The sequence below is a fragment of the Nicotiana attenuata genome, unplaced genomic scaffold (assembly GCF_001879085.1).
Source record: "Nicotiana attenuata strain UT unplaced genomic scaffold, NIATTr2, whole genome shotgun sequence".
Classification (NCBI taxonomy): Eukaryota; Viridiplantae; Streptophyta; class Magnoliopsida; order Solanales; family Solanaceae; genus Nicotiana; species Nicotiana attenuata.
The window spans coordinates 209261-229292 of NW_017671285.1; positions in this window are offsets into that span (position 1 = coordinate 209261).

Genomic DNA, 20032 nt, shown 5'->3' on the forward strand with positions numbered 1-20032 from the left:
ACGATCCCGGCTTAATTCCTTGGGCTTTCACTCAGACTTCAAAGCTCCAAATCACTTGAATTCATTCCATAACATCTATATAGCTCGGAATCACTCCTACAAGGCATAAAACACACTGTTAGTGCAAAACACTAGAGATTAAAGCGCAAACTCAACTAAAGTGCAGTAAATTAGAATGTAATAATCGACTAAAATACGTAATTATTGTCTATCATCACACATTGCGCGTGTACCCACATCAATGAAAACTAACCTTTTAATATTAATAATTTAGTATATTAAAAAAGATCTGTGTCATAACATAAAAATTAACAAAAAATTTACAAGTTTTTTATAAAAAAAAATGTTAATTATATTAAGGGTTTGGAATCACTAAAGTGATTCTTCTCCGATTAAATGTAAATGTATAAATAGATAGATTCTTTAATGCACAAATAATTAATTCCTACAAAACCTAACTCGAAGCATGCATTATTCACAACAATAGGAATGATTATACGCAACAAAATGACAAGGGCCTTCGCAAAATCTAATTTAGAGGGAGTTTGGCTAATTTATAAGATAGTCAAACTGGTTTATAAAGACCTTTTGGCTTATTCATGCGCTTGATAAATACCCAAAGTACTTATAAGTCAAAAGTAGTCATAAGTCATAAGTTGGTTTACCCCAACTTAATATTATTTTTTTAATTCACAAAATACCTTACCCAAAAAAATTCCTAACTTTGTCTTTTTTCCACTTTTTTCCTGCCTTTTACAAAAGAACTTTTTAATTTATAAACTTTATGAGTATTTTAATCATATTGTCAAAAGAACAACATATCCATACTTTTGGACCAAATACATCAACTGCTTATTATCAATTTCAATACTTTTATCCAAACACGTAACTGCTTATTCATAGAATGATTTTCAATACTTAAAAATATTTTTCAGCACTTCTAACTTATCAGCTATTTACAATCAACTAATCCAAATAGGCTCTTAAACTCCTTTCATAATTTTTGCTCTTTGTAAGACCTTTTGGCTTATTTATGCGTTTGGTAAACACCCAAAATGCTTATAAGCCAAAAGTAGTCATAAGCCATAAGTTGGGAGTTCTAAGTGTCCATCCTCTACTACTCCTCTTCATCCTAATACCGCGTTGATGTGACGAGCCGACCCGTCGTCTCATGTGTTACTGCTCTGTTTCCCCCATTTTGTGCTTCTTCATGTTTCGTTGTCGTCATGTGGTGTGTTAGAGTTGATTCGGATTGGTTTTGATAAGAAATGAGACACTTAGTCTCCTTAAGGAAGGTTTAAGTTGGAAAAGTCAACTGGGCGTCGACTTATGAGTTATAGGGCTTGGATGTGATTTCCGGTGATTCGGTTAGCTTTGGGAGGTGATTTTTGACTTAGGAGTGTGATCGGAATTGATTTTGAAGGTCCGGTGTAGAATTAGGCTTGAATTGGCGAAGTTAGTATTTTGGCGAAATCCGGTTGATAGGTGAGATTTTGATCTGAGGGTCGGAATGGAATTCCGAGAGTTGGTGTAGCTTCGTTAGGTGATTTTGTATATGTGTGCAAAATTTCAGGTCATTCGGACGTCGTTTGGTCGGGTTTTTGATCGAATGCGTGTTTTGGAAGTTTTTTGGTTGAACTTAGGCTTTGATTTGACGAAATTTGATGATTTTGATGTGAACTATAGTGTTTTGACGGTTCGAGCAAGTTTGAATAAGGTATTGGATCACATCTGTGTTTTTGGTTGAGGTCCCAGGGGCCTCGGGATGAGTTCGGGTGGTTAAACGGAGAGTTTTGTAGTTTTGGCATGTTTTAAGGTTGCTGGTATCTGGTATTTCCGCATCTGCGGAAAAGGGACCGCAGAGGCGGTGCCGCAGATGCGGTAGGGAAGGTCGCAGGTGCGGTTTTGGGGGTTCTGGCATTTTCCGCAGAAGCGGACTAGAGTCCGCATAAGCGGTCACCGCAGAAGCGGTTATGGACCGCAGAAGCGGTCCTGGGTGATTTATGGAAAACCACAGAAGCGATGGAAAGGCCGCAGAAGCGGTATTTGGTCGCAGAAGCGAAAAGGACTGGGCAGAAGCATTTAATTTAACCTTCGCGAATTTTTGAAAGAACACAACATTTCCACTTCGGACTAAGAGGGTTTTGGGCGATTTTGAAGAGAGTTTCGAGGGCTATCATCAGGTATGGATTCTTGGACTTAGAATACGTTATTATGGTGTAAAATCATGGATTATCACTGAAAAACCCAAGGAATTAAAGGTTAAAAATGGAGGTTAGGGCTTGAAACTTAAGAGAGTTAACTAGGGATTTGAGGGGTCAAATGGACTCCGATTTTGATAAATTTGACATTTATAGACTCGTGGCGAGACGAGGAATCCGGTAATGTGAATTTTGTAATTTTTCGAGAAGTGGGCTCGGGGCTCGGGTTTTGCTAGTTTCGAGATTTCTGCTATTTCTCGGTTGTTTTCGATTGGGTATTATTCCCTTGGCATATTGTAATGTATTCGCTCTGATTTTGGTTAGATTCGACGCGCGTGGAGGCCGATTCGAGGGGCAAAGGCGTCGCGAGCTAGAGATTCCACCGGTTCGAGGTGAGTAATACTTGTAAATGATATCCTAAGGGTTTGAAACCCCGGATTTGCACATCATAGTGCTGTATTGAGGTGACTTGCACGCCGGACAGGAGCGTGGGGTAGAGCACCGTTGGGGATTGTGACTTGGTCCGTCCCGGTTGTTGATTGTTACCGCGTATTTGACTGAAACTACTTGTTATCATCATAATTTGGGCTGATTGCCATGTTTTGGGCTTCGTGCCGATTATTTGAATCCTTCAAGGATTGATATCACTGTTTTTGCATTACTTTGCATATTATTTAATCTCGGTCCAGGGTTTTAATATTGTTTTGCAAACTCAGCCATTTTTCTAAGATTTGAAAACTCAAACAAGATTTTATTGACGTTTTGAGCTGAGAACCATTTGTTTTGACATTGCCCAAGTGGCTTATGTGCATTTCAAGACTGAGCATGGATCGGGCTGCGCGCCGCAGCAGTGATTATGAAACAGTGGTAACAATGACACTGTATGATGTGACTTGAAGCAGTGGTAACAATGACACTGTATGATGTGACTTGAAACAGTGGTAACAATGACACTGTATGATGTAAATCGGTCAGGTAACAATGACTGACCAGGAATTTATTGATGCCACGAGATGGCTTGATATTGTGCTTGGGCTGTAGGAGCCCCTCCGGAGTCTGTACACACCCCCAGTGAGCGCCGTCGACGATAAATAAATATGGATGGCTCGGGCTGCACGCCGCAGTGGGTACTGGAATGTACCATCATATGCATTGCATTGCATTCATGCATTTGTTCATTTTTTTTGTTGTTTGTGATATTTCTTGAGATATCTATCTGCTGTTATGGTATTATCTGATCACTCCTAAAGAGGATAACTTTCAGACAGTGGTAACAATGGCACTGTATTATGCGTTTGTCAGGTAACAACGACTGACCAGGAATAACACCATGCGGTCAGGTAACAATGGCTGACCATGAACGAGAATAAGGCCCGAGGGGCGAGGTTCTGTGTATAGCAACACTAATTGTTTGAGATTATTTTTGCAACTGTTGAAAAGATTATTTTCGAAAGAGGTTTAAACTGAGCCAAGATATTTTCAAAGATTACACAGTTTCACTGAGTTCCAAAGGAGTTTTACACTGTTTCTATACAGCATGATGATATGTTATACGTATTTTCTTGTTGCTCAGTTATTATTTACCTTTATTACTCATTGAGTTGGAGTACTCACTACACTCCCTGCACCTCGCGTGCAGTTGCAGGTATTGTTCACCCGGTAGCGGGTTATTAGCTGATTGAAGATATTACTATTGAAGCTGAGCAAGGTGACCGCCAGCGTTCGCGGCACCGAACGTTGTCTTTAGAATTCCGAAATTTATTTTTGTATGTTATTGGCCCTGTAGTTATGTCGAGATTTCTTTAGATGCTCGTGACTTGTGACACCCCGGTCGGGTTGTGTTAGGTCGTAAATATTGAATATTATTGTCGTTAAGCTGTATTTATCTATTCATTTGAGTTTAATAATTGTTAAAGAGACGATTTGGGTTGGTTGGCTGGCTTTTTCTTCACGAGAGGCGCCATCACGACCGGGTTTGGAGATTGGGTCGTGACAAGTTGGTATCAGAGCCTAGGTTACTAGGTCTCGCGAGTCATGAGCAGGTTTAGTAGAGTCTCGCGGATCGGTACGGAGATGTCTGTATTTATCCTCGAGAGGCTGCAGAACCTTTAGGAAAACTTCACATTCTTGGAATTCTTATCGTGCGTACTTGATTCAGCTTGAGATATAACTCTTGAAATTCCTTCCACACGTCTGTATGCGCACATGAGCGCTCAGTATTGTATGTGCCTTGACGGCTTGTGATTCCCCGATCAAGGGGCGAGAGGTGATCTCCGTGAGTTCATGTTGGGCCAGTCTGGAGGACTTGAGGCCGGACCTTGTCTATGGCTTGAGCACTGAGGTGCTGATCGTGTGAGCAAGTGTTTTGAACTTATATGTTCAGTATTGTCCCTATTAGCCAGAATGGCGGTTGGATATCCAGGTGATGAATATGTTAGTGCTGTGGGATGTATCTATATGACTTGGTAGTGATGAAGAAGTCTGCTGGATAATAGATGAACTGATAAGTGTTTGATTCCTATTGTGATTTGTTGTGTAGCCCCGACTTATGGGCGCGTGAAGAATATTTCGTGTCTCCTAGTTGGAAAGTAAAGTGCAATACATGAGGCGGTATGAGTTCAGACTCAGGAAGACGAAATTGACTGTATTATGTGTATGACGGCGGAAGGTGTGCTGAAATACTAAATTGAGGCGAAGCAGGTGGGTTATCTCCTGCGGAGTGTTCTTAAGTGGTGTGCTCCTTATGTGTACGTTAGAAGATCTCATGTGTAATAGAACGGTACGTGTTGTAATTTGACAAATTTGGGTCGCTTAAGAGAGTGGACTCAGCTGATGTAGGGATGAATGCGAGGTTTGCAGAGGAATTCAGTACTAGATGATTTGTGTTCTCATAAACTAGTAGATGATTTGAGTTTAATCTCACTATGATATTGTGGCATTATTAGAGTAAAAGTATTATGGGTATTGAGTGTGTCCTGATGTATGGCTTCGAGCCAAGTTGGGGAGGCTGCTGTCGATTAGCTGATTGCACGGTTATATGCTATGTTGGTTCCGTTTCGAGATATGCTGGAGGGATCAGTTCTGGTCGCGGAAATTGAGCTGAGGATGGCACGAGTGAAGCAAAATTTTGACAAAGGTTATATGGTGCTTCGTAGATGTGTGAAAATAATAGGATGTCTTGAGCGGTTATTGATAAAGAATGCTCAGTGTATAGAGAAGGAAGATGTTTGTTTGTATTGGAATGAGGTCATATCCTGCGGTGTCGGAGTGCTGATGAGGCACGGATGGTTATGTCCGTTTGATCAGGTAGATTGCAGTTCGAATATGAAGTAAATGGCTCTCGAGAGTGATTTTAATGTGTTCAAGATCCTACATGTGACAATCAGATGCCTTAAGTCGCGCATGTGGGTAGAGAATATGTTTCATTGAAAAAGGTTAAGACTTGTGGTATTTTTATGTTGATTATGGGATCCTATGTATCGGTATCTGGAAAGTAATGGTAACGAATTCAGATACGCAGGAAGTTCTTCAAAGTAAAGTATTCTGGAATATGGTATTTCTGGCAACATTTGAGAGGGTATTCGGTGGCCTGTGGGTCTTAGACAGTGTGGTCCTATGTTCGAGTCGGTATGGTAAGGGCATGATTAATCCTTCGTATGTGTTCGAGGTGATGAGCCTTACAGGCATTTTTGCAGCAATGCTCTTGAGTTTTGGCAGCTTGCTTAGCTTGATTTGGGTAGAAGGATTCAGTCCTGGCAGTTTAGCTTGTGCACATGGAATTGGGGAAGAGAGTCCTTGTTGGGTTTTTACCGTGGTTTGGAGCTGAATATATTTTCTATGGGTATGCGAAGCATGAAATGTGTAATAATTCTCCTTCTAGATGGGATTGACGGAAGGTCTTGGCTAGATGAGTTACAGTTCAGTTCTGAAAAGAAGTTCATAAAATTCTTAGGCAACGGGTAGCCCCAGGTAATCAAGTAAATGGTACTGCTAATTGGGAGTGATTTGACGAGAGTATATGTCTCGGAAGAAGGGTAATGTGATTAGACTGATGATACTTCGGTAGTATTGCGGCACTTTCTTGCTAGATCGACTGCTGATATCTGAGTTTGTTTGATGGCACAGGGAAATTTTGGAATATCTTTCGTGGAACGATTGGGTACTCGAGGTGTGATATGTATTCAAACTGCGGAATTTGGGGATTAGGTACAGTGATCGTGTGCTATATGGAGTTGGAGACTGGGAGTTCTCAGGTACAGACTATGTAGTGGTTGTGGATCATGTGTATTGGTACCGTTAGCGGCTATTGGGATTTGGAGGCCCGAGTGGATCGTTCTTTGCTTGGTATATTAGATTTTGGATATGATGTTGAGATGTGGACTTGTTGTCTCAGTGTTGGGTTATTCGAGACTATTGTGCTATGGGCTATGTCAGAATATACCACAGGTTGTGTGGCGAGGTTCATCGGATTATGTTCTAGCAGAGTGGTTTGTATTCCAAAAAACAGCGGACGGCTGGGAAGGATTGCTTTTCGTAATTGGGTCTTCGTGACGGATGTCAGTGCATAGGTTTCTACCATTGTTTCAGTTCCGGTATAGAGTGACCTTTTCGGATGCGTTTCTTGTGGCCGGGCATGTCGCCGGGTGAGATTGTGGAGTTCGGTATTTATTTGGTGCTGGGCACCGTATCGCACGACTCCGGCAGGAGTTATAGTAGTGGAAGGAGCAGCTTCAGGCTTCGTGGTATTGAGTTCGTTGGCAAGCCAATGTGGCTACGTATTTAGCTTGAGTTAGCTTGGTTAGTCCCGAGTTGTATTGTTGAGGGATAGGTTGATTCGATTGTTCTTGAACTTGTTGGTGATTTGGGGAGATCTATGAGTTGCTTTTTGTGCTATGGGATGTCATGATTTGTTGGTTATAGGCACATGTGGTGCAGTTCTATTTGGGATTCATAGTGACAGTCGAGCGGGTAGAGTAATGGAGTGTTGGCTATGACCTATCGGGTTGCGTGTCGTATGTTATCTATTTCACCGTGGGTGTAATGAATCGCTTGGGTTCCAGACATCAAATTGTACGTGGCTGTCTATTTTGAGCATAATGACTTGAGGTGTATCATGTGTAGCAGTGTTTGGATGAGATCGCGCATTGTGGCAAGGCCGCGTGGAGTTATGACCTTTCGGGGTAGATTCATGTGTTTTATTCTATGACATGAGACGGGGTCTCAGCCTTGTGTTGTGATGGTACTGATGAGCTTGAGGTACAGCTCTTTCGTTTAAGTCATTTGTCATGATTTGAGTATGTTCAGACCGTTTCTTATTGGTGCGTGTATGATGCAAGTTGTGGCTTAGGCCTGTATTGAGGTGTCATATCACCAGAGGGGTGTTAGATTCGAGGTGGTCATTGGAGTCATTAATGAATACGAACAGATTTGATTTCAGCTAGTTAGAAGGATAATATCGAGGTTTGGCCCGGAAATCTGTTGCGATATTGGTCAGAGGGAAGTGGTTTCATGAATGGTTGATCTGAGGGATCGTTACGGTTTATCGCGTGTTTCACTTGTTGTTGGCAGTATATGAAAGTGTTGGAATAAGACTTTAGCTAATAAAGGGTTCTCTATCGGTAATTGGTTGTTGTGGGCAACTGCTGTGAATAGAGTCTATCGTTTCGAGTGTTTGGATTATGTGGTATATCATATGGTCCCACCTGAGGTTGCAGCTATGGGTTATTATAGCTGGTTCGGGTTTATTCTGAATATAGACGTGAGGTTCTGATCTTGGGTATGACTTCGGAAAGTGCAATGTGGTTCTACGGTTTATGATCTAGATGGACTGTGAAATTTCGGCTACGTTGTGTTATTGGGCCTATGCGAGATCGGGTGACGTGGTATCACCCTCGGGTATATACTTGGTAAGGTCATTCAGCTATTGGTTGGCTTCTAGTACAACTCTGGGTACGCTCGAGGACGAGCGTTGGTTTAAGTTGGGGAGGATGTGACGACCCGACCCGTCGTCTCATGTGTTACTGCTCTGTTTCCCCCATTTTGTGCTTCTTCATGTTTCGTTGTTGTCATGTGGTGTGTTAGAGTTGATTCGGATTGGTTTTGATAAGAAATGAGACACTTAGTCTCCTTAAGGAAGGCTTAAGTTGGAAAAGTCAATCGGGCGTTGACTTATGAGTTATAGGGCTCGGATGTGATTTCCGGTGATTCGGTTAGCTTCGGGAAGTGATTTGTGACTTAGGAGTGCGATCGGAATTGATTTTGGAGGTCCGGTGTAGAATTAGGCTTGAATTGGCGAAGTTAGTATTTTGGCAAAATCCGATTGATAGGTGAGATTTTGATCTGAGGGTCGGAATGGAATTCCGAGAGTTGCTGTAGCTTCGTCAGGTGATTTTGGATATGTGTGCAAAATTTCAGGTCATTCGGACGTCGTTTGGTCGGGTTTTTGATCGAATGCGAGTTTCGGAAGTTTTGGTTGAACTTAGGCTTTGATTTGAGGAAATTTGATGATTTTGAGGTTAACTATAGTGTTTTGACGGTTCGAGCAAGTTTGAGTAAGGTATTGGATCACATCTGTGTTTTTGGTTGAGGTCCCAGGGGCCTCGGGATGAGTTCGGGTGGTTAAACGGAGAGTTTTGGAGTTTTGGCATGTTTTAAGGTTGCTGGTATCTGGTATTTCCGCATCTGCGGAAAAGGGACCGCAGAGGCAGTTCCGCAGATGCGGTAGGGAAGGTCGCAGGTGCGGTTTTGGGGGTTCTTGCATTTTCCGCAGAAGCGGACTAGAGTCCACATAAGCGGTCACCGCAGAAGCGGTTATGGACCACAGAAGCGGTCCTGGGTGATTTAAGGGAAACCGCATAACCGATGGAAAGGCCGCAGAAGCGGTAACCGCAGAAGCGGTAACCGCAGAAGCGGTATTTTGGTCGCAGAAGCGAAAAGGACTGGGCAGAAGCATTTAATTTAACCTTCGCGAATTTTTGAAAGAACACAACATTTCCACTTCGGACTAAGAGGGTTTTGGGCGATTTTGAAGAAAGTTTCGAGGGCTATCATCAGGTATGGATTCTTGGACTTAGAATACGTTATTATGGTGTAAAATCATGGATTATCACTGAAAAACCCAAGGAATTAAAGGTTAAAAATGGAGGTTAGGGCTTGAAACTTAAGAGAGTTAACTAGGGATTTGAGGGGTCAAATGGACTCCGATTTTGATAAATCTGACATTTATAGACTCGTGGCGAGACGAGGAATCCGGTAATGTGAATTTTGTAATTTTTCGAGAAGTGGGCTCGGGGCTCGGGTTTTGCTAGTTTTGAGATTTCTGCTATTTCTCGGTTGTTTTCGATTGGGTATTATTCCCTTGGCATATTGTAATGTATTCGCTCTGATTTTGGTTAGATTCGACGCGCGTGGAGGCCGATTCGAGGGGCAAAGGCGTCGCGAGCTAGAGATTCCACCGGTTCGAGGTGAGTAATACTTGTAAATGATATCCTAAGGGTTTGAAAACCCCCGGATTTGCACATCATAGTGCTGTATTGAGGTGACTTGCACGCCGGACAGGAGCGTGGGGTAGAGCACCGTTGGGGATTGTGACTTGGGTCCGTCCCGGTTGTTGATTGTTACCGCGTATTTGACTGAACTACTTGTTATCATCATAATTTGGGCTGATTGCCATGTTTTTGGGCTNAATGTACCATCATATGCATTGCATTGCATTCATGCATTTGTTCATTTTTTTTGTTGTTTGTGATATTTCTTGAGATATCTATCTGCTGTTATGGTATTATCTGATCACTCCTAAAGAGGATAACTTTCAGACAGTGGTAACAATGGCACTGTATTATGCGTTTGTCAGGTAACAACGACTGACCAGGAATAACACCATGCGGTCAGGTAACAATGGCTGACCATGAACGAGAATAAGGCCCGAGGGGCGAGGTTCTGTGTATAGCAACACTAATTGTTTGAGATTATTTTTGCAACTGTTGAAAAGATTATTTTCGAAAGAGGTTTAAACTGAGCCAAGATATTTCCAAAGATTACACAGTTTCACTGATTTCTAAAGGAGTTTTACACTGTTTCTATACAACATGATGATATGTTATACGTGTTTTCTTGCTGCTCAGTTATTATTTACCTTTATTACTCACAAAGTTGGAGTACTCACTTTACTCCCTGCACTTCGCGTGCAGTTGCAGGTATTGTTCACCCGGTAACGGGTTATTAGCTGATTGAAGATATTACTATTGAAGCTGAGCAAGGTGACCGCCAGCGTTCGCGGCACCGAACGTTGTCTTTAGAATTTCGGAATTTATTTTTGTATGTTATTGGCCCTGTAGTTATGTCCAAGTTTCTTTAGATGCTCGTGACTTGTGACACCCCGGTCGGGTTGTGTTGGGTCGTAAATATTGAATATTATTGTCGTTAAGCTGTATTTATCTATTCATTTGAGTTTAATAGTTGTTAAAGAGACGATTTGGGTTAGTTGGCTGGCCTTGTCTTCACGAGAGGCGCCATCACGACCGGGTTTGGAGATTGGGTCGTGACAGTTTATCCTCTAGAACGGGAAGGAATTAAGACATGATTTTCTAAATAATAGAGAAATAATTAAATGACTATGCCTATATATTAGGAAAATAACAAAATAATTATTCCTAAATATTTGAAAATTAAATGACTATTTTGTCCACTATGACCTCTATTTTAAGGGGTAAAAAAGACGAATGACGTTTCGCTAAGGGACTTCGTGCTTTTAATATAGTATAAATATAGATAGATAGATAAATATTTTTATATATATATTTATATATATATATATATATATATATATATATATATATATATATATATATATATATATATATATATATCTTGTATGTTTATATGAATATTTTGGTCCTCTTTATATCCTACTGAACATAAAATATCCTTTATGTACAGAATCGCTAAACCTTAATGGAAGTGGGATAAAACTAGTGGCACAGTAACATAAAGAGAGACAGATAAAAACTTCTCTTCTTAAAACTCGTACGAGCAAAAGATCCTAATTTCTGATTTTCTTCTCTTGGCTTTTGGCGCCAGACTATTCTTCCGAAGTCAAAGGCAGTCTTTGCCGTTCTTTACATGTAACTCCATTTGGATCTTAGAATTCCAGCCAAATACATTACATGCGCGGCCACAAATATCAAATTATTATTTGGATTATTTGGATTCTATATGCGAATTACTTTAAAAATTAAACCTTCCAAATAAAAATTACATATAGGTATAAGATATCAATTAAGTAGCAGGATATGAAAATGTTTCTCATATCTCGTATCGGATAACATATTTTCTTTGCTTGATATATATTTGTACAACTCAACCCCTTGATCTTAGTACGTGCATTTTATTCTGTAGTCCATATTAAAGAATACTAAATATATCACGTTATAATATGTCTTATTTAAGCATATTATTTCAACAAAATTCTGACTACCACTTCATGTTTTACCTCAAAGTCGAATAAGTCTTATCCTATATTTTCACCAAAAATAATCTCTCTTTAATATTTGCTTATAGTTATTGCATTATTTATTACATAATATTGTTATATTGTCATGTTATCATTTATTAGCTTACCAATTAACTTTATATCTTGCTTATTACCCTTCTGATAATAACATATAAATATAAATTTTTTATTCCTAAAGTTTAATGTATTTTTTTACTTTTATCTCATACTCGAAACTCTTTCATCATTTAAATATATCAATAATATTTATGAGTATTATCTAATTCTTTAATATACTTATCCTTAAATTAATTCAATGTATAAATATTCACATACTATCTTTATTTACCTCTTTATATATTTTTACCCCTGTATGAAATTTTAATTAGCTTCTTCTATTAATATTTCACCAATAAACAAAATATTCTAACCCTATCTTTATTTACCTCTTTATATATTTTTACCCCTATTTTGAAATTTTAATTAGCTTCTTCTTTTAATATTTTACCAATAACCAAAAAATGTGGTATCACATTTTACACTAACCATGTTTACAATGGATTTTAAATTTGTTATAGTGGTTTCTTTTTATTTGTGCTACCGTGGGTTGTAAATCTAATTCTAAGTTCTTGAAGTTTTAATTTCTAATGTATTCTATATGTGGCATTTTTTTGGTTATATCATATGGCTGAATTAATTATTAGTTAATTAGCTAATACGTTACATGTGCTAATTTTAAAACTGCCACTTGGCTTAAGGAGAGGACTTTTTCTTCTCATTTTAATAATAGATAGAGTTGTCCTACCTCCGTTAAATTTAGAGACTCTACTAAAGCTTAGACTAAAGGTATCCACTTTTGCTAAAAAAAAAAGGATATTTTATGTTCAGTGAGAAGATATAAAGAGGACCAAAATATTCTTACACTAAAGATGGCATTCTTGATTCATTGTTCCCTTTCCAAAGAAAACCTTAGTTTATCTAGTTGCTTCTCCACTTTGTTAGTGATAGGATACCTTGACATAATACATCGGCCGGAAAGCTATCAAGAATATTGTTAATTACTGTTAGTATGCCTTTGTTAGTGATAGGATACCTTGACATAATACATCGGAAAGCTATCAAGAATATTGTTAATTACTGTTAGTATGCCTTTGGGTGACAGATATTGCTTCTTCTAGGTGGCCAACTTCCACCTTTCAATAATGTCCAGCCACACCTCAGTTGACTTGAATTTATAGCCCAAAACCAAAGTACTTAGTCAGAGAATTCCCCACTTTGCACCCCAAACTCATTGCAAGCTCCTCTATTTTCCCTACGAAGTTCACTAGATACAATACTCTTGTTCATGTTTATGTGATACACTACTCTTGTTCATGTTTTTGTGATACAGTACTCTTCTTCATGTTTATGTGTCGATAGAGGTGGCAAAATAGTTAAAAGAAATAGTTATCCAACCATATTATCCATCAAAAAATGGGTAGCATAATGAATAATTTAAAAATAGGTTGAATATGGATAAAGAACCATATTATCCACTTAGAAAATGGTTAACCAAATGGATAACCAATGGATAACTAATGTGTTTAACTTTTACATTTGTAAAGCCTCAAATTGGGGTTTCTCAAGTTTGGAAGACTAGGAATTCTCTCATAAGTGATCATATTTAAGAAGCCATGGATAATATGGATATCCGTATTATCCGCCGGATAAACCCGTTTTTATCCGTCTCAAATACGGGTTGGGTCAGATAATTTATCTGTTTATATTTAAATTATCCGTTTTGACCCGCTCATATCCGACCCGACCCGCCCATTTGCCACCCCTATATGTCGAGAAGCTTCCTCCAAGAAAATGCCAAAGATACTTTCTTTTGCGGAATTTCTACCTCCTATAGCAAAGGTTAACACCTTATTTATTTTAAATAAATACCATTTAAAAAAATTATATTCTATAGATACCTTTTAAGATTTATAGCAAAATATTTAATTTTGGTTACCTCCTAGCCCTAAGCCACTAAATACGCTAATCAGTTACACTATTTTCTCTCTCTCTACTTTGATACATCCCATTCTCTTCCCCCATCCCATTAAAATTTTCGATCTCTTCATCTGATCAACTTTCACCAATGGCCGCAAAGAAGAGCCCCCGCAATCCAGAGCTGATCATGGAGTCGGAAAACTTTCCCGTTCCAAGATGTACCACAAAAAGAGTCTATGGGCAATCAAGAAGAAAAACGGCCGCCGACATTAAACTTATTCATGTGCAAAGCCCCCATCCCATTATAATAGACGCACTGATTCTTGAAGATTGCTATGTTCAAGATTCTCACCAACAATCTTTATGCCAATAAAATTGATTTTCTCCTCCTTCCCTTTTTCTGTCCCTTGTTTCCTTGATTTGTAGATATATTAATTATCAGTCAAAACTGATTCTTTTGCAAAGCCCTCCCATTATAATAGATGCACTGATTCTTGAAGATTGCTATGTTCAAGATTCTCACCAACAACAGCAGCCGCCGACATTAAACTGATTCTTGAACAGCAGCCGTCGACATATTATCCGGTTGGTTTGTTCTTGAACAAAGACGATGGAGTTTGGGGCTGAGCAACTTGATTTTCTGTTAATATATTTCAATGTATTTTCGTGTATTTCATTATATTCATAGCCTTTTTTTTCCATTGTAATTCAATGTGTCTCGTTGTATTCCATGTATTTCATTGTATTCACTATCTTTTTTTCTCATTGTATTTTAATGTATCCCGCTGTATTCTATGTATTTTATTGTATTCATTGTCTCGTTATATGCCATGAATGTATTCATAAGTTTTTTTAATTAATATAATTTATGTACTCAGATGTATTATGTAATTTCTTTGAAGATTGCTGTATTTTTGGGCTATTTTTTGTTTTAGAATTTTTTTATAACTGAAAATACAAAATTTGTGTGTTATAATTGAGTTTGTTGAGTTATATTAGGAGTCTATTATGTTAATTGATTCACTTTCCGTTTTAAAAACAGTGTAATCCCCTATTTCACGTCGTGAATATAGTCGAATACAGTCGAATATAATAATCTGTCCAGCTGTAATCCATATTTCACTCCATGAATATAGTCGAATACACTCGAATACAACAACTGATTAGCTGGACTTTCCTGATTCACGCCTATTTTTGCTATTATATTCGTGACTACAATAGCTTAAATACATCTCAGATACATCTTATAACCACATAAAAGATATCTATAATCCGTAATATAGCAAATAGTATCTATAGATGACTAATTACTACTAAAGATAGTGCTTTATGAAAATTTCCGTTCTTTTGCATTATAATTGGGCTTGAGGATTTTCCTTCCTTGTTTGGATCACTACATAGGAAATAGAAGAACGTCTACATGTAGCCCATAGCCCAAACAAACATAGCTCATGAAAGCTACCTAACCAATAAGACACGAGAGATGTAACAAAACCAAATACCATAGCATTTCTCCTTCTCAATGAGAGGAAAAGATCACCACCAAGTAGGACCATACGATTATATATCATATTTATGATGGTGGTGTCCGGATCAGCTTGTGCGCCTCAACTAATTTCACTTACCTGCTAGTCTGCTACCTCCAAAAGCACAATCACTATGCAACTCTGCCCACCAGGACCCTAGTATTTTTTGCCTCTACTAGGAATTAAACCCGAGACCTCATGGTTCTCCGGCCACTTCATGGACCATTAGGCTATACCCTCTGGTGCCATAACCATATTATTTAAGTGTATAAATATCATACTTGTCAGCAAAACCCATTCTTTGCACCGCTGCTATTGCTTAACACAAGCCAAGGTTCAAAGCATAAATGTTTGTACTGTTTGCTCAAAAGTTATCATATACTTTATGAGTGTAAAACAATATAAATAAATCACGGAAAAATCATAGCAAACCGCAATAATCCAGTGAAGCAAATGAAAGAGACGATAATAAGTATTCAGAATTAGGAGGAGAAACATTAAGAGCTTTTATTGATAATATTGGTTTGGTCTGCCTCTCCATGAAGAGGTTCAGAGCCTTACAATGATGTTTCACTTTCCCATAATATGGGTCTCTCTCTGTGTCTTCTCTCTCTCTCTCTCTCTCTCTCTCTCTCTCTAGTGAATAGTGGTGAAGAAGAAGCCCCCTTTTCAGGATTTCCTCTCTTGGTATTTATAGTTGTGAGCTTCATGAGCTGGCAATCAGTGGCCGTGACCACATTGAGGTTTCATCTTCAGGATAGCGGATGGGCCGTAGCCTTATTAATCAAATCAGGCAGGGGTTAAGTACCGTTAATTATGAGTGGTCGTACCACTTATTAATCTAAATAACCTAAAAGGTGATTAGCTTTGTCAGTTATCGTGGAGTCGGATTCTGACCCATACAGTTAGTCCCTCCGCTTATTGAGGTCGTGCCTCGGACGAGCTTGATGAGCGGATTTCATCGACTTTAATTTGTGAAACTCGGATAGGGAGGTCGACTGTCACTTCGGTCGAGGTCGAATTCTCTTTGGCGATGGCCCTTAGCCTTGTTGAGTGAGTGTTTTGTTTTTGTGTTGTCAAGTAGTCGTTCAATCAAGGTCGAGTTCTCTTTTTTGGCGAAGGCGCCTGACCCTTTAACTTAATTCGAGTGAGGTCGAGCTTTGTGGCACTCCGATCCTTACGTTTTTTTGGGAACATAACCGTCGACCATAGTGGACGGGTCATATGTTATGCAGCCGAAGGGAGTAGGGGTGCGCTGGATACGTGTTTTGGCGACGTCCATCCTTCTGAAGGCGCACGGAACGTCCTTTCGGCGTTCATAGTCGTTGCAACCGTTTCGCAGGTGAGACTCCAGTTAGTGACTGAAAAGCCGCTTCATGGGGCCTGTCATAATGACGCATGTTTCTGCAGAACCGAATCGGTTTACAGTTGGTCATGTAGTTAATGAAGGCCGTTGGGGCTTGTAAAAGCCACTTATGTTGCTTATAAATAAGGGCTGACTCATTCATTTTTATATTCTCATTGTTTGTCTGAGAGAGATTCTGAAGAAGCTTTTCTTCCTGCTAATTCACAGTCATCTTTGTCCTTCGATTGTTATAACTTCCGCCTTTGTCCCTCAAGCTTTGTTTCTTTCCCGTTATCAAGCCAACAATGGCAGGCAGTTCTTCCCAAAACGTTCCTCCGGCGGATTTCCCGGTTAACTCTCCGATGGCTGAAGGGCCATCTCCGACAATGGGTGGTGCAGGACCGGTGGAGGCCGATGAAGTTCCATCGGTTGACGAGATAGTATCTTTGCCTGGAGGTCCGATGACTGATTTCACCGCCGATGGCGGGGAGGATCCGGTGGATGAAGCCCCGTTAATGGGGGAAATTGGGATGGCCCGATTGCGAGGACAGGAGTTCATCCCCAGCTATGCTGACGTCGTTCTCGCTAGAAGCGAGGAGAGGGTCCACACCGACCGCAGGGGATACTGCATCTTTTACGCCTATCCCTTCAAGTTGGGGTTTAAGCTTCCGCTCCCAATGCTAGTGGTTGATTTCTGCCGTTACTATGGGGTATGCCTGGGTCAGATTACTCCCTCCCTTTACAAATTATTAGCAATGCGTATCAAATATGCGGAGCTGGTCGGTAGGGAGGTCACGCTGCAGCATGTGCTTAGTCTCTATGCTCCCCAGAGAGTTCGTGGTTCTATGATTCAAGCGTGCCCTCGCGGGACGAGGGGCCTGACTGTGAAACTGGATGATGAGGTCAACCCTCACCCTTTCGAGCACTTCCTCTACATCAGGACTGATCATTTAGTGGCGTGCTCTACTGGGTTCCCAGAGGCTTGGAATCATGCACGTAAGTTCTTTAATCGTTGAATTCCCTTTTCTGCCCCTCCTTACGTCTTGTGTTTATAAACGTTAACTCGTATCAATTTTGTAGCCGAAAAGTTGCCGCCGGCTCCGTTAGCTGGGATACGTGAGTGGGTTGAGGTCGTGCAGTGGGGATATCCACATGGGCGTCTTTCTGGGAGAGGCATGGCCGTAGGCCTGTGGTAGGTAAAAAACTAATTTCTTCTTCTGTTCCGCTTCGTTTCAAATTTGTTTATCAACTTTGTCTTTTTTTTTTGTGATCAGGGAGGGCACGTCACGTTAGGGCTCCTCAGTTGGCCTTCCGTCGGCCGGGGGCAGTTGCTCGGCTTACTGCAACACCGATGTCGTGCCCAATACCGAGGGCGGCGTCAGTTGAATCTTCTACGGTTCCCTCTCCAGTACGGGCCGCACTTCGGGATGAGGGGCCGTCAGGGGTTGTGCGCCCTAGAGCAGAATCGCCATCAGACGGGGAGGAGGAGCGGCCATTGATAAGGCGTAGGGTCGTGTTCGCGCCAGCTCCTCCTGTGGTAATTAATTTGGATTCCCCCCCGACGGATGAAGAGAGGAGTGCGGCTGCGGCTCCTGCCCTTGAGGGCGGACACACAATGGGGGTTGCCCCGGTTGGCTTAGGCCATGATGGTGCTGTCGCTTTAGCGACTCAGTTGGTTGTTCCAGTCGCTGAGACGGGAGGTAGTTCTTCAGCGGCTGCTAATGTTGGTGAGTCCAGCGCTCCTTCGGTGGTTACGGCCGGTGGTTCTGCCTCGCTGGTGGCGGAAGGAGGAGGGGATGCTGTAGGAGATGAGTACGAGTCTGAATCCGACTTGGACTCCGATGACGTCCGTATGTTCCAGGACGGCTTCACCAATTCAGCGGTGCGTGCAGGGGGGCGATCTCGCTTCGTCGAGGTTCCCACGGAGCTGAACTTATTGCTTCAAGGGAGTAGCTTGGTTTCGCAGTTTGAGTTGCTATGCTCGGAGGCCGAGAATGCGTTGTTGAGGGACGTTACGGATATCGAGCTGATGAATGAAGTGGCCGTGATAGGCTTGAGGGTAAGTAGTATGACATCGGTTCGCTTCTTCTTTGCCTTAGTTTGTTCTTTATCTTAATCGTTGTCTTTGCTTTGCAGTCTTACTTGTTGGAGGTGGAAAGCATCCGTCGAGCCAACGTCCGCTCGGGGATATTTCTGCGGGCGCTGGAGAAACACCGCCGCTACCGAGACTGGTGCCGAGAGATGCGCGCGCGCCTGAGGAATGATCCCCGTAACCGGGCCGTGGTCGAGGAACTAGCGAGGCGGGAGCTTCAGGTGCAGCGAACTCTTGGTAGAGTGAGTGCCCTCGAGGAGCAGCTCCGCCGGAAGAATGAGGAGCTCGAGGCAAAAAAGAGGGCTGCAACTGAGTGTGAGCGCCAGGGCCAGGTTAAGGCGGCGGAGGCCGCTGCGGCATGGAGCGGGAAGGTGACTGCATTGGAGGGTGAAGTCGCAGCATTGAAGATTCAGGTGAGGGATGCCTCGTCGAGGGCTGGGGCGTTGAAGGAAGCTATCCGCGTGCACGAGACCCAGCGGGCGCTGGAGAGGGCTGCTGCGGCCTTTGGAGAAGCAAGTCTCGATGAGCGGATCGGTGTTTTTGAGCAGGACGCCCAAGTTATGGCGGACCAGGTCGCGGCCTTAGAAGAAGAGAATCAGCGCCTACGGGACCAGGCCGCTTCTTCCAGCCAGGCTCGCGAACTTTGGGTTTTTGCCGAAGCCCAACGCGATGTATACAAGAATTTGTGGGAGGCCGGCATTGTGACCGAAGTTGCTTTCAAGGGAGCGCGTCAAAAGGCTCGTGAGGCCCGTACCGACTGTGGTCTTGACGCGGCGACGCTAGAGGTTGACGATGGTGTGGATGGTGGCGCGGATGGCGCCGAGTAGAAAAGATATGCATTTTTTCTTGTCTTGTTCACCGTTTGGCGTTTTAGGTGTTTCTTGTTTTTCTTTTTTCTTTTTCCTTGTATTGATCGGCCTTGGCCGGGTGTAAGCGGGGATGACCCGCAATTTTCGTGGATAAATGAGATCTCCTTTCCGTTATTTGCCTTGTATCTGTTTTATACCTCCTATTTTTTCCCTTCATTCATTTTTTGCACGCGCTCGATGGGGTGATTTGCCTTCGAGTTTGACTCTGGTAGGCGCGTTAGCTTTTAATTGTTGATGACTCTTCTTCTTCGACTCGGGGTGAGCGAGTTGGAGCCGTTCCTTGGCGATAGCGGCACTTAGCCTTAGTCCCGGTTCGGGCGCGGTCGAACTATTGGCCGTAATGACAGAAAACACGGCCTTTGAGTTTGACTGGGGCCGGACTTTACATGTCCCCAATCTTAGTTCGAGTTGGGAGTACTTACTTGAATGGAGAGGGAGCCTACCCTGCGCCTCGATTCGTTGGAGGTTTGATTCTGCTGAGTTCAACGATGAAGGCGCTTGGTTCGAGTCTTGGTTCAACCGTAGTTGAATC